Source organism: Ambystoma mexicanum, chromosome 10 (assembly GCF_040938575.1).
Source record: "Ambystoma mexicanum isolate Mex_15411 chromosome 10, UKY_AmexF1_1, whole genome shotgun sequence".
NCBI classification, from domain to species: Eukaryota; Metazoa; Chordata; class Amphibia; order Caudata; family Ambystomatidae; genus Ambystoma; species Ambystoma mexicanum.
In genome coordinates this window covers 457,378,090-457,404,534 of record NC_090932.1, presented here as the reverse complement: position 1 = coordinate 457,404,534, position 26,445 = coordinate 457,378,090, and the positions used below count along the sequence as shown (strand labels likewise).

Below are 26,445 nucleotides of genomic sequence, written 5' to 3'. Positions count from 1 at the left end.
AGAACAGCAGTCTCTAGGAGTCTCCCACTTTTAACGAGGGACCAGGATAAAATAAACATGGTTCTGATGAATATCCCAAAGGATCAGTGTGAAATGCTTTAGTAGTAGTCATAGAAATGTCTGAACCTCCCTTAGAACCAGAGCCATTCCATGTTTTGTATCTCCACCATGTTCAAATCCCATTAGGTCCATAAGGGTTCTTCTGGGAGGATCTTCTGAATCCTATGTGTCTGTTTCGGCAGCTGCTGCTCCTGGGGGGCTACAGCCCCCTTTGGCTATCAGTTCCCTCGCCTGCTTACACCCTTTCCTATTCCTCGCACCGTCCGTCTCTCCATGCTCCTTTCACCGCTGCAGGGATGGGGACCGAAAGGCCTTTTCAAAAGCTATAAAGAAATGGCAGGAAATGTCGCCTGAATCCATTGGGAAACGGAAAAGACGGAAAGAAATTAACCAGTATGCAAATATAGATTTCAAATTTGAGCAAAGGCAGATGAAAATCGAAAAGCGAATGTTCTTCTTAGAAAAAGAAAACTACTGAATGTTTAACATCAATTGGCAATAAAGCAGATTCATCAATATATATATTGGGTGTAGTTAGTTTAAAAATCTAGAGTTGTTGGTGCACTTTATCTTCTGAATTGGTGCACAGGCCATATATCATCTCAAACCCTGTGAGCACTTCTCTTCTTTTACTCCCTAATGGGGACCTTCAACTAAAATGGTTGGAATGTTTGTTTTTCTGTGCCACTTTAGTTGATGTTGTAAACCCACTTCAAGCAATAGTTAGCCACTGGACAATTACAACTGCATCTGTTCAATGCAAAGCGAAAGCTTATACCTGGCCATTTATACGTTTTGTTAGCGTGAAGGCCTTCCTAAGTCATAGTTGACATTTTGGGGGTTTTGAAACTAATTTTATTCAATTTTTCATCAAGCAATTAAAGATACAATAAATTAAACTTAATAAACTTAAACAATCTAAATTCAACAACAATTATTAAGCCAAAACCCAACCCCCATTCTAACAATCCACAATAAAGACTAAATTCAAATTCTAGATGGAATGCAATAAGAAGAGACAAGAGAAAGAAAAGGAAAGGAAAAGAGAAGTAGAAAAAAATGAAGAAATTAAGCAACAAACCTTTAAATGCCTAAAATACACAATAATCTCAGGTAATCAACTCATCAAATATTTAAAAAACATAAAAATATTCATAAATATACCAAGATTTAAAAATGTACTTATCTTCTAAGCTCTTCTCTTGAAACAATTCAATCCAGCTCCAAATTTAGAAAGCCCCCCAATCTTTATGAAAAGCAGCTTCCTTTCTCTGCATTATAAACACCAGTTTTTCAATGTTGCACAATGAAAACATTTAATCCAACCATGAGGTCAATGTCGGAAAACCAGTCGATTTCGATTGCCGGAATGTTAGCTTTTTGACCACTTTCAAAATTCAGGTTGTGTGATGTTGCTCCAAATCTTCCAGGATTTTATCTTCTCCCAAACTCTGCCTCATTCCGAGTTTGGAGGTAGCCATGGCGCTGTTAGCGCCATGGTTGCCTCCAAAATCGGTCCGACTCCGTTCTGGTGAAGGGAGTAATTACCGGTCCAGTCCGAGGTCGGCGGGACTGGTAATTCTCCATTCACCAGAGACATTCCCCATTCCCATTTGAGCCCAATAGGGCTCAATGGGAAGGGGGAAGGCGGCAACAATGGTACCCCGGTATCCCTTTGCGGGCCCCGTCCATAACGCCTGGTAAAACCAGGCATTAAGGGAGGGACCCGCAAAGGGACCTCGAAATAGGGCGCTAAGGGATTACCGGCACCAGTGTCATTACCGGTGCCCGGTATCCCTTTGCACCCAGGTCGTAATGACCCCCCCCAAGTCAAATTCCAGATCCACATTCACCACTTAATTCATCAATCCGGTTATAACTTTGTAAAAATCTTTCACCTCCCAACATTCCCAAAACATATGTTCTAATGTACCTCGAACATGGCCACATCCCCAACAAGTGTCCGTCAAACTTAAGCCTTGCTTTTGTAATCTAGCTCACGTCCAATAAACTCTGTTCATGATATTCACTTGACAAGCTCTCTCTCCTAAATTTAATGACATCCTTTTGATATTTCCATAGAGCGCTTCCCATCTTCCTTGCGTCATTTCCTCATCTAGGCATGCCGACCATGCTGACAGGATCTTTTGCTTTCCTTTTGAATTTCTGCCTAACAGATTGTATATCTTAGATGCCATTTTTTCTTGTCTGCCTATTTTCTTAATAATATTCATTAAATCTGAATTATCCCATTTTTGCATATTCACTGCATGTTTCAAACTTTGATATTCGCCATAAGTACAATCAGAAAGGCTGTAATTTACTTTTAATTCCCCTTCAAACAGGTCTTCTAGTTTTTCAATTCCTTCTAGATACCAATTCTCCCAGAATAATGTTTTATTCTTTATTTTAATTTCAGGATTCAACCATATTGAAGAAGTATTTGTTCGTCCTGGCCTTAATTGCAAAGCCACTTCATATGCCCTCCATGTAGATCTCAGAAATTCAGTCAGAATACAGCGATTCCCATAGTCTGCTCTGGTAGTTGATAGGACTGCCCAAGTGCTTAACGGACCCATCAGGCTAGTCTCTGCAAATGCCCACTCATCCACCTCTTCTACAACGAATGGCATAATATGTCACAATGTGAATGCATGATGGTAATGTTCAAAGTTTAGTATGTTTAGTCCCCTTCTATCATTCTGCAATTGCAGCTTCCAAAGTTTCAATCTTGGTGTCTTCTTATCCCACACAAATGATTGGAGCAGACTATCCAATTTCTTCAGCTTTGATTTCTTTATTGGCAGAGGGATCATACTCATGATATAGGTTATCTTCGGTGTTAACATCATTTTAATAGCTTTTACCTTACCCCCAAAGACAACTTTAGTGAATCCCACCGCTTTAATTCCAATATTATTTTTTCTATTATCAGGTCCATATTTAGGCTCATCATCTCCTTGATATTCTTTGTGATCGAAATTCCTAAATATTTCATCTTAAAAGGGCACCATTTGAAAACAACCCCCTTTAACAGATCTCTGTTGGTTGTCTGAGTACAAGGCAAGGCTTCTGATTTGGTCCAATTTATCTTATAGTTTGATCCAGAACCAAATTCCTCAATAAACAAATTCAGGGATGGGATTGAAGTTGTGAGGTCTCGAATAACCACTAGAAGATCATCGGCATATAACCAAAGCTTTTGACTAACTCCATTAAAATGTATTCCAGTGATTTGATTGTCAGCTCTTATTGCCTCAGCCAATGATTCCATTGAGATCACAAATAGCATAGGGGATAATGGCAGCCTTGGCGTGTACCACGTTGCAAATCAAATTTGCCTGATATTCTTCCGTTTGTGTTCATCTCTGCTATAGGATTTGTATAAAGCACTCTAATCCATTTCAAGTAACCAGTTCCGAAATTCATCTTCTCCGTGGTTCTCTGCAGAAACTCCCACCAAACCCGATCGAATGCCTTTTCCGCATCTAGTGACAAAGCCACTGAGTCCTCTTGCAATTTGTTTTGATTCCTCCAAGGTAAGTAAAAGCTTTCGCATGTTAGAAGCTGATACTCTCCCCTTAATAACACCTGCTTGTTTTGGATGTATTAATGTTGGGAGAATCTTTTCCAATCTATTTGCCAGGATTTTCGATAATATTTTACTATCTGAGTTAATCAGATTAATAGGTCTATAAACTACAACCTAGTTTTAGGATCAGAGATATTGTAGCATGCCTGAGAGATGGAGGTAAAACACCCACATTTTTACTATGTACAAACATGTCCCTGAGCAGACTTAGGACGCAATCCAGCATTGTCCTATAAAACTCAGCCAGTAAACCATCCGACCCTGGGCACTTTCCTAAATTCAACCTCCAAATTGCCTTCCTAATTTCTTGCATAGATATTTCAGTATCTATAACTACCTTCTCTTGCTCAATAATGCCTCTTAATTGCAAGTTTGAAAGACATTTCTCCATCCAGTCTAGATCAACTCCCTGAGATTCACTATATAGATCAGCATAAAACTGCTTAAATATGTCATTTATTTCCCTTGGATCCCGTAACATTTTTTGATCCACATTTATTGCATTATTTGTTCTGTTTGCTTCTCTCACCCTCAGACAATGAGCCCACAATCTTCCACATTTTTCTCCACCTTCATAATATCTACATTTAGTCTTGAAAACGGCAAACTCTGCCTTTTCACTTATAATTTTGTTCAGATCATATTTCAACCTCATTAACCTCAACTGTTTTCCTCTATCTGCCGATCTCATCAACTCCTATTCCAATTCTTTAATTGAAACATTTAGCTCTCTCATTTCATTGTCTCTTTTCCTCTTTTTGATTCCAGACAGATTCATGGCTACCCCTTGCATAACACATTTGAAACTCTCCGACACCATATCCAATCCAACTTCCCCATTCATATTTGTCTTGATAATTCTTCTGCTTCAGACAGCAAAATACTCCTCAGTTCTTCATCTTTCAAAACTGTGGTGTTCATTCTCCATGTCTTTGTTTTGCCCAATGAATAATCAAGTGAAAGTTCCAATCTAATGGGTGCATGGTCTGAAATGACGATACTCTCTATCTCAAAACACTTGAAGTTTTGTGTCACTATCCCAGAGGTTAACAGATTGTCTATCCTTGAATAGATATTATGAGCTCTAGAATAAAAAGTGTACTCTTTCCCTGTAGGATGATCCAATCTCCAAACATCTGACAATCCAAAATCCTGCATCAATAATCCCAAAGCTTCTCTATCTTTGTTCCTTCCATCCCTATCTGGCTACTTCTATCCAAAACTGGATCCACCACCAGATTAAAGTCAGCTCCTAGCAACAGATTCTTTCCCCCTATGTCTAATCAAAGGCGACCCAACCCATTTATAAATGGCCTACTGTAAATGTTGGGAGCATAGACGTTACATATTGTGAAATCCAAATCTTGGATCCGGATTGAAACTGTTAACCAGCTACCTTCTCTATCTGCTTTTGAACCTGTAATCGTTCCTGGAAAATTCTTTTTAAACAATGTATTCACACCACTTGAATTTGAAGATTAATTGGAATGATACATCTGCCCTGCCCAACCTCTCTCAAACCTTGCAGCCTCTAAATCTGTCAAATGCATCTATTGTAATAAAATAATGTCTGCTTTTAAGTGTTTTAAATGTGACAACATTATTTTCCTTTTAATTGGATTATTAAGGTCATTTATATTCCAAGATACTGTGTGCAAAGAGTCTGTTACATTTGTCCCTGAAGCTGCCATAATCCCAGAAAAGTCCCTAGAAGAACGTAAACCAAATGCTGATATAAAAAGAAAACAAAGTAAAAGTAACAACAAATATATAAATGTGTAGAATTAGAATTAGCTAAACTCAATGTAAAAAACATACTCTAACACAGGGCTGTAATGAGTTTGCGAAAAGTAAATGCAACTGTATTCACCTTTACCTAACAGAGCTTACCTCTCCCCATATCCCTAAACCAATGATCTTATTTCCAAAACATGTTCCAAACAGGATTAATTATAATTATTTTGTCTTCACTATGAAAATCCTCTTTACCAGAATCTTCTTACGCATATTGGAATGCAAAATCAATGAACTATATACAATATAATGTAATACGTAAACAAACTCCTCCATAATTAACCTAATAGCCCTCTCTTATCGTAGGGACAAATATACCATCTCCTTTATGGATGGAATAGTTTGTTTGGTAGGAGATTTTAACTAAAACTAATATAACTATACTACCTTTACCTCTAGAGTAACCTTCCAGGTTACCCTGCACCTGAGGGCCCAAACCTGTGCGTAGAGCAAACCAGCTTTCCACTTTACTCCATAGCCCAATCGATGCAAGAAGTTATTGTGACTGGATTTAACTGCTTGAATTCAAGGACTCCCACCAATGGGTACAACTATATGTCTCTGTAAATTGTGGTGAATAGATGACCCGATCTATCAGTCAACAAAGTATTTAATTATTCCTTTTAATTCTCCTTTCTAAAATATCCTCTAAGTCATCAATAATTTCCAACACAAAGGAGCCACCCATCACCCCCTCTCCTAACGTACTTCCCGACACTCGCTTGAAGTATGAATACATTATGAAGAAGTATCGGCCACTACCTGGCAGTTTTTTTAAACATATAATTTAGTTCATAGATGGTACTACAGCGCCCCCTATAAATTTGCCGATGTTGTTTTTTTATTGTTAGCAACATTTCTGGGTCAAAGGAGGCTCTTTAAAGCCCACAATAATATGGTAAGTAGTGGTTAAACAACACAAATAGCATTGTCTCTGGTGGAACTACCAATAGTTTTGGCTAATATGGAATCACCACCAATTGATTTGCCTAAGGTTGCAATTCCACTCCACAGTTTGAATTGGCTGAAGGGATGTGCTTTATAACTCACCATATTTCATCCGGCAGGTGGCACAACAGCATCAACGTTTGCTTTGCTTCTTTTTGCACTATATTATTATCAATTCCTCTGACACAAAAATGCAGCCACCAATGGTTGTGGCTCATTTGTGGCACCTGTAGCTTCCTTATTAGCCCCATTAATAGATATGTCCATATATAGTGCTTCCACCCCCTCCAGGGCCTCTATATAATTTCCGCCTGCAGCTTGATACAAGGGGGCCCTGTAATGTCACTGTTACCTTTAGAACAATGCCGGAGCATTGCGACAATGGCAATTCTCCTCTGTTAACTTAAAGGCATGGCACACATCAAACCCAAGCCCTAGACAATGTGTGCACCCAACCGCCTTTCTCAAAGAAAATGCGTGACTAGGGAAGAGGACGTATTAATCACCCTGCATGCATTAACCAAAGTGCGAGGCAGCATGCGAGGCCGCTGTGCGCCCACATACAGAAGGGTCCTGGAAAGGGAGGGAAGAAAGGGAGGTTAGACGGATCCAGTAAATGCATTTGCTATCTCTTACCCCGAATTTTACCATGGTATTTGAAATCAGGACAGTATTCAGCCAGTGCCATTATCGCCTGACACAGCTGTTGGTCGCCTCGGACCATCGTAAAACAAACAAAAACCAACATTGCACGCCCATATATCCTGAGGATTTCCAAACCCATCCACAAACAATCCAAGGTCGTTAGACTCCCCCTTTCAAACTGCCTAAGTGTGCCAGACTCGACCTTGGCTGATGCTAAATCTCGGACCCCACAAACACTGCTTGCGCCTTCTGGCTCCTGATTATATTTTAATCCGACATGGTCTTGTCTACGTGTGATAATGGATTGAGTCGGAAGCATGACTCTGAAAACTAACTGCATTACATAATGTCATAATCCAAGTTAGAACTCAACTTGTACCCGTAGTGTAGCCGTTGAGTTATTTTTACCAATGTAACCCTCCGAACACACAAGGTAAATTACAGAGGGATCAATTAGTCAAAAGATGGGAAACACCACACGAAGACCAGGCACTGCAGCGGGGGGGTGGGGAATGATTACTTGATAAAGCCAGGCAATAAGTCAAGACAATAACAGTGGAACAAGAATGTAACACTAACAAGGTATATGTTTCTTTATACCAGATAGATCTTCTCTAACTTGATAACTGGACCGAGATGTGATCTATAATACAGAGGAAAGCAGATGAGCCAAGGATAAGTGAGGAGTCAAAAGAAAGGAATAGCCAGGTAGAATACTTACCACTGGGTTGGGGGGAATCTTAACTTCACCAGACACCCAGTGTATCCTAACCCTAACCCGATGGTACAAAGACGCCTGGACGGAGGATGGCAGTATGTAGTCCAAAACTATCCCGCCGGCACGAGCACGCCTAACAACCTCATAGCAGTTTGTGGACAGTCTCAAGTTCAATGCTCTCAGATAATACACTGGGTGTAGCGAACTCCCCAACAGACAATTCAGTAGTGTTCCCAATCTAATCACCGAAGAATAAGGCAAGAAGGCACAACGTTCCAGGAGGAAATCTGGTTTGGTACACAGGTAAGCAATCCGAATTGAATTGGCAGGCAAGAGGAGTCCAGAGAGCAAGCTGGTTCGGTACACAGGTAAGCAATCCGAGGTTGAATCGACAGGCAAGAGGAGCCTGGAGAACCAGCTGGTTCGGCACACGGGTAAGCAAACAGGTTGGAATCAGCAGACGAAAGAATAACCAAAGGACAGTTCGAGTCAACAGGCAATTACAAGATGAGGGTACAGGATCAAAAGGTTTCCAAGAAAGCAGGTCAAGACAAGGTAGAGACGTGATTCATTCAAAATCAGAAGCGCTGAGTCGAAGAACCCGGAAGTCTATATAGGTTGCCAAGGAACCCACGTCCCCTCTCTCAGGATTACGCTACATATGGCGAGCGTAATGGCCACCATAGTCACCACGGCAACCGATGTCCACTATTCCTAAGGAAACGCTGATATAATGTAGCCTTGTTCTTTGTACCGTCTCTACCTGGTTTCACTAATGATGGACCAGCTAACATAGAAGGGATCCTGACAGTGCCCCTCCCCAAAGATGCCCTCCTCTGAAGGGACCAGAATTTAGACAACAATAAAGGGGCGTGAATGTTTCGTATAGGTTCCCAGGGCCTATCCTCAGGACCATAGCCCTTCCAGTCTACCAAATATAATCGTACACCACGCAAGACTTTCGTGTCCAGAATACTCCATACTTCATACTCATCCGAACCCTGAACAGAGATGGGGGTGGATGAACGGGTAAACAAGTCGTCGAATGGAAGGGTTTGAGAAGGGAGACATGAAAAACCGAATAAATCTTCCAAGAGTCAGGCAGGTCAAGACGAACCGTAACAGGATTGATGAGAGCAGTGACAGGATAAGGACCCACAAAACGAGGTAAGAGTGATCGGCGACCAGGTAACCGCAAATTACATGTGGATAACCAGACCCTGGAACCCACCGAATAATCAGGTGCAGGAACCCTGCGAGCATCAGCATGTTTCTTATGATGGATTTTGACTGTGTCTAAGTGTGTATATACTGCTTTTCGCACAATAATGATATCACGAACGCAAGCCATAGCTGCAGGGCTGTTAGAAGAAAAAGAAGATAACAAAGGAATAGTCCGAGGATGTCTCCCATACATAGCATAGAAAGGCGAAGTACCAGTGGACGTACAAAGTGAATTGTTGTAAGCGAATTCAGCCATGACCAAAACAGATAACCAGGTATCCTGATGTTGGAGAATAAGGCAACGGAGATACTGTTCGAGCATGGCATACAGACGTTCCGTCTGACCATCAGTTTGTGGGTGGTAGGCCGTGGAAAAACTATCCTCGATGCCCAGAGACTTAGTAAGAGCCCGCCAGAACTTGGAAGTGAACTGCGATCCCTGATTGTCATGATCTCTGCTTCCAAAAGGTCAGGGTTTTCCCAACTCCCTTGGAAGCAGATCCATAACCCAGGTTCCGAGTGCCAACCAGTCCCAATTGGGACCTTTTGGACCCAGTCCTCGCGCCAGTGGCACCAGGCTCATAAATATGCCCAGTCCCAGCGCTGGAAGCGCCGGGCTCATAATGCTTGGGTGGACTTACCTGCAGCAGACCATGCTGCTTACTTGCCTGCCAGTTGAGCCACTGATCCTCTTCTGTTTGGAACTACTTTTCCTGTTGGGTGGGGCAGGAGCCACTCCCTAGATTCAGAACACTGGAACTCTTCTGGAAAGCAGGAACTCTTTTCTTACCTAGGCGTGGCCGTGGATGGAGACACCTAAGCACTACAGGAGGCTATTTAAACCACACCCGATGGATGAATCTTGCTTTGCGTTATTCTGCATCCTCTGCAGCAGAACGCTCATCGTGTCTTCTGCATCTGATCCTGGGCCTAAGGAAAAAGGCTTACCATCCTGAATCCAGTCTTCAGCAACACCTATAAAGACAAGAAAGAACAGGTTAGCATTACGGTCTTCAGTGACAGCTCTTCACTTACCTGGTCCATCGACTGTCACCAACGCCTCGCGCTGCATTCCGGCATCTGAAAGACAAAGGCTTACCTACTCTTCGTGCGCTCCGGAGGTCTTCACACTGCATCCCGCATCTGAAAGACAAAACAAGGTGCGTTTAAAGACATTGGGGAACTTTAATACTCACGTGCCATTACTCCTTTCCACATCTAACCCAGTGGGTATTCCGGCACCCTGCAGCCGCTCCGAACTTGTACCTGCAAAATAAAAAGACAGTTAGAGCGCATCGTGAAGCAGGCAACAAGCGCTTACTTACGTGCTTCCAGGCGCTTCTATTCATCACACGGGCTCCATCTTCAACTCACTTCAGCCCGTCATCCGCCATCGCCGGAACCCTGCAAAACATCATTACTAAAGACTTTAAAGACATTAGAATTACTCGAAACTTACCGTTCGTGCAGTAAACGACGGACAGCAGTCCTCTGAAGTCAAGAGGCCTGCTCTCCTTATCCAGTGAAGAAACTGGTTACAGCACCCTGCCCCGAGGCAGATGGAGAGCACGGCGTTCACTTACCTAAGGTGAGAGCGTTAACCTTTGGGGTTCTACAGGAGAAGAGAAAGGGAAGAAGAGAGAGACATTCAATAACCCAGTTCCTTAATCCCATATTTTCTATCTGCAGACATCTTACCCTTCGAGTCAGACATACAGTGCACCGAGGTCCAGCCCAAAGAGCCAGCCGTGTGTTACACATCACCTTTGAAGATACGGTATACGCCCAGTCAAGACCAGCGCCTCTACGGGAATCAGGTGAGCGTTACAGAACGCAAAGCCTACCACAAAACTCCCGTCCAGGCGCTATGGAAACCTCGGATACCGACCAGCTAGTCCAGTTACTTGGGGAACTAAGGGCAGAAGTGCATGCAGCCCGTCAGGAAACGAACGCTCTAAGAAGGGAACTGATTATTTCCAAGGAGCGAACAGATGATCTCGCTAGACAATTGCTACAGTCACAAGCCGGACAGACCCCGTTACCCGCATCTGGGGGAAATCTTCCTTCTACATCCTCTATGAATCCAGTGCAGATCAACCTACCTGGGAATGTACCTCTGGCTCCGCCCGAACGATTTTCTGGTGACCCAAAGAGGTTTGCAGTATTTATCAATCAGTGCCGGTTGCATTTCTTATGCCGGCCAGCAACCTTTCCAACTGATCAAGCTAAAGTAGCTTTCGTGCTTTCGTACCTTAGTGGCAATGCGGCAGACTGGTCGATCCCTCTAGTAAATCAAGATGATCCGGTCCTCCATGATTTTCAAGCTTTTCAGCTCAGTATGGAAAAACTGTTCGCAAGACATTCACAGGGGCAGGCCTTGGACAATGAGCTTCTTTCGTTGCGACAAGGTAATCAAGACCTTTTGACTTATATTGCGTCTTTCAACAGACTGATAGTGGAAACTCAATGGCCTGAGGACAAAAGGATTACGCTGTTTTATAGAGGTCTACGTGGAGAGCTCAAAGATGTGTTAGCCCAAGTAGTGAATCCCCCACAAGATTGTTCGGACTATATAGACTTAGTCGTTCAAATAGATCACAGACTGCAGAACAGGAAGGCCGATCGTTCCAAGTTTGATGCTCGAGTATTTTCCAAACCGCCAACTCCTTCCAAAGGAGTAGACTCCGGGGAACCCATGCAAATAGGGGGTCTGAAAGGTCCTCTAACACAAAAGGAGCGGGAAAGGAGAAAACAGTTGCAATTATGCCTCTATTGCGGAAACTCAGGGCACTTTCTTTGAGACTGTCCGGTGAAACCTGCCAAGAAGGCAGTAGGAGCGGCAGTTACCAAAGTTACAAACTCTGAGCAGGGAAACGACCTCGCCCGACAAGAATAGAGGTCCTCTTGCCGAGCGTGAAAACCAGTTCTGTGACCTCGCATTTCGTGATACCTATGGTCCTCATTAGCCCTGATAATCCGGATCGATTACATGCAATTGAAGCTTACGTCGACAGCGGTGCCATCGGCAATTATGTGGATCATGAAATGGTTTTGAGGATGAATCTAACTCTTTGTCCCAAGGCTGTAAAGGACGTCATTACTACGGTGGATGGTACGGAGATAGCCTCCGGGCCAGTAACGCATACCACTCAAGAGGTGACGCTAGTAAGTCAAGATGGACACCATGAGAAGATCGTGTTCGATGTGATCAAGGCCCCTCAGTTTCAGATTATTCTTGGAATAACTTGGTTAGAGAAACACAATCCTCTGATCGATTGGCGAGCAAGAACGGTCCAGTTTCCAGAATGTGTCTCTACTTGTCACCCTCCACCTGATGTTGCACTGGCAGCAATTTCTTCAGAGACTCCCCAGTTACCTCCCGAATACCTAGAATACCAAGATGTTTTCCGGAAGGATCAGGCTAACTCTCTACCTCCTCATAGATCTTATGACTGCCAGATAGACCTGATACCTGGATATACTCCTCCTTGTAGTAGAATTTATGCCCTCACCGAGCCTGAGAACCTTCACCTTCGACAATACCTGGATCAATACCTGGCATATGGGTTTATTCGTCCTTCCAAGTCCCCTGCTTCTTCAGCTTTGTTCTTCGTTCCAAAAAAGGAAGGAGACCTTAGAACTTGTATAGATTATCGCTCCCTGAACCAGATCACCGTTAAGAATAGATATCCGTTACCTTTGATCCCTGAACTCCTGGACCAAGTCAGAAAAGCATGCATATATACAAAGCTGGATCTTAGAGGAGCTTACCACTTGGTACGAGTAAAAGAGGGCGATGAATGGAAGACGGCCTTCCGCACCAAGTATGGGCTATTTGAATATCAGGTCATGCCCTTCGGACTTTGCAATGCCCCGGCCGCCTTTCAATATTTTATGAACGATGTCCTCAGAGAGCTCATAGATGTGTGTGTTGTTGTTTACATTGACGACATCCTCGTTTATTCTTCATCGGAATCTGAACATCGGAAACACGTGAAAATGGTCCTCGAAAGATTGCGTCAACACAAACTTTTCGCTAAGTTGGAAAAATGTGTTTTCAACGTGACTGAAGTTGAATTCTTGGGATTCATATTATCACCTGGCGGAGTGCGTATGGATTCAAAGAAGGTCGATGCAGTTCTCAAATGGCCATCACCATCCTCCGTAAAAGGTGTGCAAAGCATGTTAGGCTTCGCTAACTTTTACCGCAGGTTTATCCCCGAATTCTCTCGAATAGTCCAGCACATCACTGCCTTGTTAAAAAAAAAAACGTTTTGAATGGTCTACTGAGGCGGAACAAGCTTTCCAGGATTTGAAGACTAAATTTATCTCTGCACCAATCTTAAAACACCCTCGCCCCGAACTCCCCTACATCGTGGAAACTGATGCTTCAAGCCTTGCCATGGGGGCAGTTCTATCACAAAAGGACCCGGTAACCAATCAGTTGCATCCCGTGGCATTTTGGTCCAGCAAATTCTCGCCTCCTGAAATCAATTACACGATTACTGACAAGGAACTTCTGGCTATCAAGTCTGCCTTTAAGGCTTGGTGGCATTATCTGCTGGGGGCCCGACACACCGTTACTGTGATTACGGATCACCGAAACCTGCAATATGTGAAAACCGCAAAAGCCCAATCCTCTAGACAACTCCGTTGGGCATTATTCTTTGCCGAGTTTGACTTCATAATTACCTATCGACCTGGTACAAAGAACGGTAAAGCTGATGCCCTTTCTCGGATGGGAGTGGATGAACACTTGATCAACCCTAAACCTGTACCAATCATTCCCGAACAAAGAATTCTGGGTGTAATCGCCACAGAATCCATAGAGGAAGTTAAGGATAAAGCCAGGCAACTTGTAACTCCAGCAGACATACAGAATTGGCATCTGCAGGGAAAGGACTTTGCAGTAAAGGACAACTTATTGTATTTCCAAGAACGATTATACCTACCCAGCACAGATTTACAGAAAAAAGTAATCTCTTGTTATCACGATTCTTTAATGGAAGGACATCCCGGTAGGGCCAAGACCTCAGAAAAGATCAAGCGCTACTTCTGGTGGCCGTCTTGGAAAAAAGATATCAGAGACTTTATAATGTCCTGTGGAGTATGCGCCCAAAACAAGAGTCAAAAGGAAAGACCAGCAGGCCTCTTACGCCCTATTGACATCCCACCTCGCCCTTGGCATACGCTTTCTATGGACTTCATCACCGATCTACCTTCATGCTCCGGATACAATACGATTCTAGTAATCGTGGACTTATTCTCCAAGATGGCGCATTTCATTCCGCTCAAAGGCTTGCCAACAGCAGCAACTCTGGCCCGAGAATTTCTCGAAAACATCGTCCGACTGCACGGTTTTCCTTCGGTTCTAATTTCGGATCGAGGTAGTCAATTTATTTCTCATTTTTGGCGGAGTTGCTGTCGGTCGGCTCAAATTGATGTGAGACTATCGACCAGTCACCACCCTCAGACCGACGGACAAACCGAGAGGACCAATCAAACTCTGGAACAGTATTTACGCTGCATGCTGCAACAAACTGAAAAAACTTGGAAAGACATCCTTTGGATAGCCGAATATGCCTACAATAACTCTGTCCATTCGGGAACTGGGAAAACCCCGTTTTTTCTTTTGTACGGCAGTCACCCTCGAACCTCGGAGTTGGATCCCCTCCAAGATCTTGAAACACCAGCAGTAGACTACCTGCATTCTACAATCACCCAAGCCTTTAAGGAAGCTGTTTCTCACCTTCAAAGGGCTAAAGAACAATACAAGAAAGGAGCAAATCAACATCGGAAGGAAGCCCCTCAATATCAAGTAGGGGATCAAGTCTGGTTATCCACCAAATATCTACCTCTAAAAGGGCCACGCACATTCAACCCAAGATACCTTGGTCCCTATTCCATCACTACCATAGTAAACCCAGTAGCGGTCAAGTTGGACTTGCCCCCGCACATGAAGATACATCCGGTCTTCCACGTCTCTCTATTAAAACCCGTGCAACCTCAAACCCGACTAACTAAATCTCCAAAACCTATCCTAGTTGATGGAGAACTCGAGTTTGAAGTCAAAAGCATTCTGGTCTCCAAGATCTCCAAATCTAAACTATTTTACCTAATTGACTGGAAAGGCTACGGCCCCCAAGAGAGATCCTGGGAACCTGCTGAATATGTCCACGCTCCTCGCCTAATCAAAAGATTTCCTGACAAGCCAAAACCCCCGGAGAAGCCCGGTTTGGGAGGGGCCTTGAGGGGGGGGTACTGTCATGATCTCTGTTTCCAAAAGGTCAGGGTTTTCCCAACTCCCTTGGAAGCAGATCCATAACCCAGGTTCCGAGTGCCAACCAGTCCCAATTGGGACCTTTTGGACCCAGTCCTGGCGCCAGTGGCACCAGGCTCATAAATATGCCCAGTCCCAGCGCTGGAAGCGCCGGGCTCATAATGCTTGGGTGGACTTACCTGCAGCAGACCATGCTGCTTACTTGCCTGCCAGTTGAGCCTCTGATCCTCTTCTGTTTGGAACTACTTTTCCTGTTGGGTGGGGCAGGAGCCACTCCCTAGATTCAGAACACTGGAACTCTTCTGGAAAGCAGGAACTCTTTTCTTACCTAGGCGTGGCTGTGGAAGGAGACACCTAAGCACTACAGGAGGCTATTTAAACCACACCCGATGGATGAATCTTGCTTTGCGTTATTCTGCATCCTCTGCAGCAGAACGCTCATCGTGTCTTCTGCATCTGATCCTGGGCCTAAGGAAAAAGGCTTACCATCCTGAATCCAGTCTTCAGCAACACCTATAAAGACAAGAAAGAACAGGTTAGCATTACGGTCTTCAGTGACAGCTCTTCACTTACCTGGTCCATCGGCTGTCACCAACGCCTCGCGCTGCATTCCGGCATCTGAAAGACAAAGGCTTACCTATTCTTTGTGCGCTCCGGAGGTCTTCACACTGCATTCCGGCATCTGAAAGACAAAAGCTTACCAACTCTTCGCACGCTCCGGAGGCCTTCGGCGCTGCAACCCGCATCTGAAAGACAAAACAAGGTGCGTTTAAAGACATTGGGGAACTTTAATACTCACGTGCCATTACTCCTTTCCACATCTAATCCAGTGGGTATTCCGGCACCCTGCAGCCACTCCGAACTTGTACCTGCAAAATAAAAAGACAGTTAGAGCGCATCGTGAAGCAGGCAACAAGCGCTTACTTACGTGCTTCCAGGCGCTTCTATTCATCACACGGGCTCCATCTTCAACTCACTTCAGCCCGTCATCCGCCATCGCCGGAACCCTGCAAAACAAGAAACATCATTACTAAAGACTTTAAAGACATTAGAATTACTCGAAACTTACCGTTCGTGCAGTAAACGACGGACAGCAGTCCTCTGAAGTCAAGAGGCCTGCTCCCCTTATCCAGTGAAGAAACTGGTTACAGCACCCTGCCCCGAGGCAGATGGAGAGCACGGCGTTCACTTACCTAAGGTGAGAGCGATAACCTTTGGGGTTCTACAGGAGAAGAGAAAGGGAAGAAGAGAGAGACATTCAATAACCCAGTTCCTTAATCCCATATTTTCTATCTGCAGACATCTTACCCTTCGAGTCAGACATACAGTGCACAGAGGTCCATCCCAAAGAGCCACCCGTGTGTTACACATCACCTTTGAAGATACGGTATACGCCCAGTCAAGACCAGCGCCTCTACGGGAATCAGGTGAGCGTTACACTGATCAGAGATGATTATATTCGAGAGACCAAAGAAATGATAAACCTGTCGATGGAATAGGTTCGCCAGAACAGGAGCAGTTGGAAGGTATTTACAAGGCACAAACAGAGCCATTTTCGAAAAAGAATCAACGCCTACCCAAATCCTATTGTGACCTGAAACTTCAGGCAACTCAACTATGAAATCCATAGACAAGATTTCCCAGGGTTGATATGGTACGGGTAGTTGGTGTAAAAGACCAATGGGTTTGGAGAGTGCGTTCTTACATTGAGCACATACTGCGCAGGACTTAATGTATTCCTCCACATCATCTTTCATGGAGGACCACCAACACCATCGTTGTAACAGTTCCAATGTTTTACGTACCCCAGGATGAACTGCAAACCTGGAATCATGACACCATTGTAGCACCGTTCTACGATCATCAAGGGTAGGTAAGTATATAAGCCCCAGATGGTAAGGTAATTCATTGAAGACCGTTAAACCAAGGTCATGCACCAAAGTAGGATTTGAACGCACCCACTGTATCAAAGAAGAGCACAGGGGATTTTGCATTATGCAGGCACATACGACCTGTTGTGGGAACAGATGTTTTTCACCTTCATGAGCACGCGAGGAACGCCCTGTATACGTGATAGAGCGTCTGCCTTAGAATGTTTAAAACCAGGTCTACATGTGATCTGGAAATGGTACATAGAAAAGAACTCATGCCATCTAGCGTGTCGGGCTGTAGTACACTTAACAGACTGTAGCGCCAAAAGATTGCAATGGTCCGTGATAACCTGAACTGGAACCGAAGTTCCGAGGAGATGGTGTCACCATACTAAAAACGCACTGCGGACCGCCAGTAATTCTTTTTCGGTTATGGTGTAGTTTGCTTCATAAGACGTTAGTTTCCTGGAATGGAAAGCCACTGGATGCAGGGCGGCTGTGTCGGGAAACTCTTGTGACAGTATCGTACCAACGGCCACATCTGATGCGCCTGCTTTGACAACATAAGGTAAGGCAGGATTGGGATGCAACAGCACAGGGGCCGTAGTAAAAGCGGAACTTCAGAAGCGCAAAATCCTCCTGGGCTTTGTGATTCCAGGCAAAAAAGGTCTTGGAGCTCGTGAGGGCGGTCAAGGGAGCTGACATGCAGGAGAAAGACTTGATAAAGCGTCTATAGAAATTCGAGAATCCAAGAAAAGACTGAAGTTGCTTTAAATTAGATGGTACTGGCCAATCCATGGCAGCCTGAACTTTACAAAAAAAGTGGTTCGGGAAAGTTCCTCGTGCTCAAAGTCCAACTTTAGTTTGTCTTTAAATCATCCAAAAGATCTATAAAAGTCAATTAGGTACTAAGTCTTGATTTATTCTTCTGTAGTAAAAACACACAGCCGACACGTTGTTCGACCCCTGGTCGTTGTCAAGGCTGTATATATACAGTAAGCATAGAAATGGAAAATAATAATCAATCCCGTTGGGCATGAACATCATTGAAAATATAAAACGTAGGTAGATAATGACACGACCATTTAACAATAAAGCATGAATAGACCATACTGTATTGAAGTCACACAATCAGGCTAGGATTGAACGGATGATGTAAAATACAGAAAAAACCAAAGAAAAGAAAATCAACAGAAAAATGAAAATCACCATTAGTTAGGTGTTAGCCTTCCTAATAAAGACATCTATTTTTTTGAATAGTTACACAAATTCACCCTGTGCACAAATTAATACATTCTATAAACCCCCCTCAGGGGTATTGTATGAGCAGCATTTTAATCTGTGGCCACAAAGAGATGCGCACCAGTAACCCATGGGTAAGACGGTATATCACATAGAACAAGTGAATTATAAAATGATCTATACTTCGTGTTAAGATAAATCATATTCATTTTGTTGAGCTCACCCTAAATTGGTTACACATTAACGTATGACGGCTTTAGAAAATTAGACTGGAATCTTCCAGTGTGAATCAGGTCCACAATTAGAGCAGAAAATGCAACACTAAAAAATAAAGTTCAAGAAATTCAAACTTATTGTTTATAAATTATTTGGGAAATAGTCTTGTCATAGTGCGACAGGCAAGAGGAGCCCAGAGATAAAGCTGTTTCGGTACACGGGTAAGCAATCCGAGTTGAATCGGCAGGCAATAGGAGTCCGGAGAGCCAGCTGGTTCGGTACACAGGTAAGCAAACAGGTTGGAATCAGCAGACGAAAGAATAACCAAAGGAGAGTCCGAGTCAACAGGCAATTAGAAGATGAGGGTACAGGATCAAAAGGTTTCCAAGATAGCATGTCAATATAAGGTAGAGCCGTGATTCATTCAAAATCAGAAGCGCTGAGTCGAAGAACCCGGAAGTCTATACAGGTTGCCATGGAACCCACGTCCCCTCTCTCAGGATTACGCTACGTATGAAGAGCGTAATGGCCACCATAGTCGCCACGGCAAGCGATGTCCGCTATTCCTAAGGAAATGCTTATGCCGTGGAGTTAGAGGTACAGCAGGCAAACGCCGATATAATGTAACTTTGTTCTTTGTACCGTCTCTACCAGGTTTCACTAATGATGGACCAGTTAACATAGAAGGGATCGTGACACATAAATACAAACGGAAGAACCTCCGTAGTTTAACTGTGATAATCTTGTAATTATACAGCTATCTGATGACACACCTGACTGCAGTTGTGTTAACCCCCGAACACCTTGCCTCCTCTGCCTAAACCGTCATTGCACCGACTACAGAAGCAGCAGCCGGCCCCACACTCCTAAATACGAAACCCGGCACAGCGATCCACATAATGTCAATATAAAGATGCAGCTAAAAGGAGGGAAGCCTACACGGCTCGGTAAAACTGAACCACAGACCTCTCTCTCACTTAGGTTACTTCCTGAAAGCTAGAGGAAAGGACCTATCAAAAAGCATTGCATTTAGAAAACAAAACGAAACCTCGTTACATTCTATTTAAAATCAAAACGTGAAAGGATTCCAAGCTGTTATATGGCAGCATTTTGATTTATAAAAATCTATTATAAATTACATTAAACCACCATTTTAGAAACCTAAAAACCCAGGGAAGTGTATACATATATAGTTATAAATACTAGAAATAACCTAAACTATATACTATATCCATTCAACCACACAATCAAACCAACAATTATTCCTATTTCCCTAAAAACCTACTAAAACCCTGGATTTTTATGGTCACCATAGCTAACAATTCAGCTCTTTGCCTCTTCAGGATCCTCTGTAATTTTAAGGCCATTTGTAAAAAATACCTTAAGAATTGCTGGTTTGACTAGTGCAGTTTTTATTTCCCTTTCCCTTGCCAATCTCTTTGCTTGCAAGAACAATCTTCTTTTCTCCACTAATTCTTTTGGATAGTGTGCGAATATTGCCAATTGTTATTTGTTATGAAAAAAACTTGACCTTTTTCTCTTCCTGCCTTCAGTACTTTCTCCTTTGCCTTTATCTTTGTAAAGACCATTAATATTTGTCTTGGTTTCGTGCTCTAGTTTCCCTACTCTGAAGGCTCTAAATCTTCCGGGTTCAAAGTTCCCTGGCCATCCATTTCTGGTATTTGGATTAAAGTGCCCTCCATTTGTTCATCTTTATTTGTGTCTTCAGGGAGGCCCATGAGCATAAGGTTTTGATTTCTGGATTTCAAGTCCAATTTTAAGTTTTTAATCTTCATATCCTCCAAATCCCTTCTTAAGTTATTATATTCTATGTAACTTCCCGAAATTTCTATAGAGAGACCTACAGAGTCGTTTTCTAATTGGCCAACTCTTCTCTCACGATTAGTCACCTTACCATTCAAATCAGCAAATGAGGCCATCAACTCACCAACATCTTGAGACACCTTTAAAAGCAGAGTGTAAATGTCCTGGGCACTGGGAATCTCCTCTATGTCAGCTTTAGTTTTCTTGGAAGCAGGGTTCTCAAGGGAATCAATCTTCTTTTTGGTATTAATATTCATTGTACCTTCAGATTATCAAAGATCAGGGAGAGCAGGAGCTCTTGTTTCAAGCTGCTACCTGCTCAGCCAGTTGACATTTTGTAGCAAATCTCAAGTTTCTCAGCTTGTTTGCCATGGTTGGGTAGTTACTGACGTGAAAACGGCAGATTTTACAGTAAAGGAGAGTTTGTTTGTTTTAAATCAGGACGTTTTAATGCATGTTCTGTTGCCACCCTGTGCATTCTTTAGGTGAAGTTATACATGTTTTGCCTCCTTTCCAATTCTTTGTTTTTACCTTGAGCTTGATCTGAAAATAATTAGACCGCAAATGTTTAACTAAAACCAAATGGTAATATTTGTAAGGCGGATACTGGATTCGTGACCTTGGCCTCTTTGTCCTGTACATTTATTGAACATTGGCAGGGTCCTTGTTTCCATCCAATAGTGCAGTGGTATTCAAACTTGTTTATGCCAAGACCCCCACTTAAGTGAAAATGTTGTTGCCGAGCCCCCTCCCTTTGAGTCGAAATATTGCTGCTGCCCCCCCCCCCAGATGTCATTTCTGCTTAAATGTTCTATTAAAATCAGTCACTACTGGCCTTTTGGAAGAGGCTCGCACCCCCCTCACCTCCACCCTCAGAGGGCCAGATCCATAGTTTGAAGACCACTGCAATAGTGTTTTTAATTGGAACCGCCAGTCTCTGCTCTTTCAGACCTACTTATTTCCCATTTTAAATGTGCTGATAATCTTTTATCAGGCAGCATGCTGGTTTGTCTCCACTGTTCTATAGAAATTTGTTTGAGGAAAGAATCTTACCGACCTGTTAACAGATTAAAGACATTTATAACAGAAACCTGGCTGGCTGCTGTGGGTCTACACATTTGCGTGGGTGTTTCCAGCTGGGAGAGTATTGCAGCCGAATCATTCTAAAACTGCCTGGCTGGAATTTGGCTCAGGAGAGTTGTTTAAATCTTGCAATAGGCAGTGTGTTATGGTTTTTACATTAGATCTATCAGCTCAGATGTCTAGTAACACCACTCATACAGATTAGAGCCATTACTTAGAGTGCTCCCGAGGTCCATGAAAGCAATTGCACTATTTTTCTTACAAGATCTGGAGTAAGTCAACTTTCTTTGGTGCAATTTGACCTCAAAGCTGTTTACTGTATGTTTAGTGCCATCTGCAAATGGCTCTTTTTCTTCTGTCTGCCTAGCTTATTGGAGCCTGCTACTTAAAGATCACAGCTTTTCATATGGACAAAGGACACGTGGGTTTCGGTGATGGTAGATCAATTAAGAGAATAGCTCATCTATGGGTATGAGATATGGCATATTGGCTAATTGGAACAGGATATTTACATCTGGCAGTTACTTTATGCGTCATGCATCTTTCTACAAGGTTGAAAAATACTTCAAACCCATAATAACCCAACATTTCCCACCATCGCCCACTTCACTTCCTTTGAGGTGCAAGTTGTGTGAGTACTTTTTTCCCCATCGTTATCTTGATGTTTGCAATACACAGTTGGAGAAAAGTTTTGCCCCATTTTAACTGTTGTTTTTAAGGAATTGAGTCGTTCTTTATCTGGATTCTACCCCCATGCATGAAACTACAGCACACATCCAGGCCTTAATTATTTGCATTTGTCTTTTTTACTGGCTGCAATCTTTTACCTTAACTTTAATCGCAGCACTCTTAAAATGTAGGTTTCCTGGCCTCTGGACTTTCTCATTGGTGAGGAAATCCTTTGACTCTAAAATATCAATGTGGAGATGACTATTGGCTAAGAAGAACTGTTGGTGCAGCAACATGACTTTGCCCTGGTCATCTGAAACTATTTTGAAGTATGAGTGGATTTGTCTCTAGAGCTCTGTTTAATGAAGTGATAACCATGATTTCTGTAATGTTTTTTAATTTCTTTTTTTTTAAAAAGAAATCGTGTGGGCCCTAATTTTTTGTGGGAAATATATTTGTGCAGACACATTGTCACAGTCCCGATATTGTGATTAGCTACAGTTTAGTTTTATGCCATGTGTTAATATGTTTGCTGGACTAATAACAGCATGATAAACAACTACCATGATTTTAAGATTCTGCAATATTTTTGTTCACTAATCTCATTGAATGAAAAGATAACGTCCAAAAGTTAAATTTTCGCATTTTTGTGCAAAAAAGGCAAAGTCTCAGGAACAGGTTAGTTTACTAGAGGATAACTGCTCAACCCATGAGTTACAGGACCTCACTGAGGACTCAACTCACACCTAGCTCCTTGAGAGTACGGCCGCCCAGATGGTTATATAATGCCCTCGCTAGATGTAGATGAGCCACCAATGCTGTTATCTCCTATAGAGGACACTTACCTATGTTCAGACCTGGTCACGAGCAGCTCTGAAATTTGGGATAATGGCAGAAGAACTTGCCGGAGAGAGATATTCCATAGAATATGTATTCGACTAAAAGAAAGAGATCACACTGTATACCTCTACTTGATGTTATTGAGAAGAGGATTAACACCTCAATTGAAACCCACCTCCACCAGGGCACGGAACCCAAGGGTGGAGAAGTAAAAACTCTCATCTACAGACCCCTTATTAGAGGGCAACCTACACCAAACTCCTTAGTCGTAACTACATCACAAAAAAGTGCTCCACTACCTATCGCAGTCACTATGTACTCACCAGATAGAGAGTAGACGCATATATGCTTTTGGTAAGAGAGCGGACAAGTCTACTGCCTACAGTGCAAGAATTGCTAACAATACAGCACTGATGGCCAGATATAATAGATCTCAATGGAATGACATGGAGGGACTGGCCAAGCAGATACCTGACGGAATACAGGGAGCCTTTAGCAAACCCATCGCAGAGGAGAAACGTTCTGAAAAAGTTACTGAGAATAGTTTGGAAGCAGCAGAAACAGCAGGCGAACAGATAGCGGGAGCATCTGTTGTCAAGAGGCATGCGTCGTTTGGGAGTACAGGTTTTGAAGCATAAACTCAGGCTATTCTCATAGAAAAGTCACACCTATTTGGGCCACAAGTAGATGAGGATCTGGAGCAGGCTAAAAAAAGATAATGGCACCCTAAAAATGTTAGGTCAAATCAAAGGGCAAGGAGAATGTTGTCAAGGTAAGACACAGGGTGCACGGTCTGGCCTGCACCCTGCTAATTGTTAATGAGGGTCAAAAGGAGATTTGGATGTGTCTTTTAATTAGCTTCATTAGTCATTTCCCCCTGAAAATGTTGCCAGTGGATTTTTTTCTTGTCAGTTTCTCTACAGTCCTCATTAGCACAGGTTCATCTATCTATCTAACTATCTATCTGCTCTTTTCTAATGCGCCACTAGCCGGTAGGCCTCAGGGCGCTCACAAAGGAAAACATGGAAGACAATAGGGGGTGGAATCCTTGGTACAGAAAAGTCAAGCTATATTTTATATTTTGTCAGTCAATCGATCATGGAGTCCTTAATGCTCATCTTCAGTTATTTTCATACACCGATTGACGGGCATTTTTTCCTAGAGACCAAAAGACATTACTGGAGGTCCTATGATAAGGATAAGCTTCATCCCTCTGTAATTGAGGAGCAGGGGGTACTATGAACAAAAAACGAAGAAATTGGCAGAACATGCCGATTTCCTTCTTGCCCTCCAAATGAATGAGGAGCAGTATCAAAAGGACGAGTTTGCATTTGATGAGCTGACACAATCTGCAGATAGTCATTTGTTCTTCAAGGAGTGCCTCATTAGATATGCTCAGGGGGCGGTCTTTGGCTCTGGAAAGTCCGAACTCGGTTGCATAGAAGGCACTTCCACATGTGATTTCCCAGCCAGCGAACTGGAGAAAGTGTTACCAAAGAACATTCTGCACAAGTACTATGAGCGGAAAGCTGAGGAGGAGATTGCTGCTGCCTGTGTGGATGAGCTGGTCAGATGTCCCTTGTGCAGTTTACCTGCTATTCTGGACAAAGGGGTGACTCGATTCAGTTTTGGCCCAATCCCAGGTGCAGAAAGGAAACGTGCAGAAAATGTCAATGGCCCTGGAAGGAGCATGAAGAATTTACGTGTGAACAACTGGCTGAAAAGGACGACATCAAGTATAAAGTTACAATTGAAGAGAAAATGACTGTTGCCCGCATTAGAAAATGCAACAAGTGTGGAACTGGCCTCATTAAGTCGGAAAGGTTGTAACCAAATGTCTTGCCAATGCGGCGCCCAAACGTGCTACCTTTGCAGAGTCAGCATTAACGGATACGACCACTTTTGCCAGCATCCAAAATCACTAGGAGCACCATGCCGTGACTGTACAAAATGTTCCCTGTGGACGGACCCTTCACAAGATTATGAGAAGATAATTCAGGAAATTCAGAAAGAAGCAGAAGAACAGAAAAAGAAAAATGGTGAAAACGGTGTGAAAAGAATTGGCCCTCCAATTGAAGTGGAACCTCGTAAAATAATGCGGGCAAAAGTAATCCCTAGACCAGTGCCACAGAATATGCACCAACATCAAATTCCCCCTTATCCATTTGTACATCCCCCATTTCAACTGCCTCATGTCCGCCCTGTGCACAATAACCTTCCACTCAACTTAGGGCCCATTTCTGCTCCTTATGTGCCGCCTTTGCCCCTCAGGCGGTTCAATTATGTTAAATGTTAAAGGTATTTGTACCGCGCACCATCGCCAACGGAATTGGTCCCCAGGCGCTCAGGCGGATCTGCAAACGAGAAGGCGGGGTGGGTTAGTAAGGTGAAGAGGGAGTGGGATAGTGCGAGAAGTGGTGTCCTGTTGGCAGCTTCAGTTCGGTATACACCGTGTGCTGAGCTTTGGTGCGAGTATCGGATCAATGCCAGTCCTCGTGTGCTGTTGGTGCGGGTTGTGTTGTTAGTTTGTTCTTGCGGTGTGGTGAAGTGCGTGTGGCTTGCATTGCGAGAGGTCGTTGTGTGATGTTTTGTGTCAGTAGAGTATGCAGACATTTTGAGCATTTTGGTTAGTGGGTTATATGTCTCGCAGCTAACCTTCTCAGTATGGCTAAATGCCTAGATTTGAGAATCCTGTATGGTGGGGGAGGCCCAGGTCTCACAGTACACTACTCTTTACCATACAATAAATAAAGATGTAGGCCACACCTAGATCTGAGTGTCCCGCAAGTGGTGGAGAGGCTCAGGTTTCACAGTGCATTACGCTTCACCATATAGTAGGCAAAGATGGAGGCTATACCTAGATTTGAAAGACCGGAATAGTGGGAGAGATGCTTAGTTTCCATGATCGGTGGGTTTCAATATGTAGTAGACCGAGATGGAGGCTACACCTAGATGTGAGAGTCCTGTAGAGTGGGTGCGACGCAGGCTAATGTTCACAATTCTAACTAAATGTCGCACTTGCTATCATTCACAATTCTGTCTGGATGCGATGCAAGCTAATGTTCACAATTCTGTCTAAGTGTGGCACTTGCTATCACTCACAATTCTGTCTACATACGACGCAGGCTAATGTTCACAATTCTAAGTGTGGCACTAGCTGACATTCAGAAATCTGTCCAGGTGAGATGCAGGCTAATGATTACAAGTCTGTCTAAGTGTGGCACTTGCTATCACTCACAATTCTGTCTACATACGACACAGGCTAATGTTCACAATTCTATCTAAGTGTGGCACTTGCTGACATTCAGAAATCTGTCCAGGTGAGATGCAGGCTAATTATTACAATTCTATCTAAGTGTGGCACTTTCTGACATTCAGAAATCTATCTGGGTGAGACACAGCCTAATTTTCACAATTCTGTCTAAGTGTGGCACTTGTT

At 43.2% G+C, this 26,445-nt stretch overlaps 1 pseudogene; it reads left to right on the top strand.

Annotated features, from left to right (window-relative positions):
• The first annotated feature begins 57 nt into the window (after window positions 1-57).
• On the top strand, window positions 58-25,302 carry LOC138492763 (E3 ubiquitin-protein ligase RNF216-like; annotated as a pseudogene).
• Window positions 25,303-26,445: the final 1,143 nt, after the last annotated feature.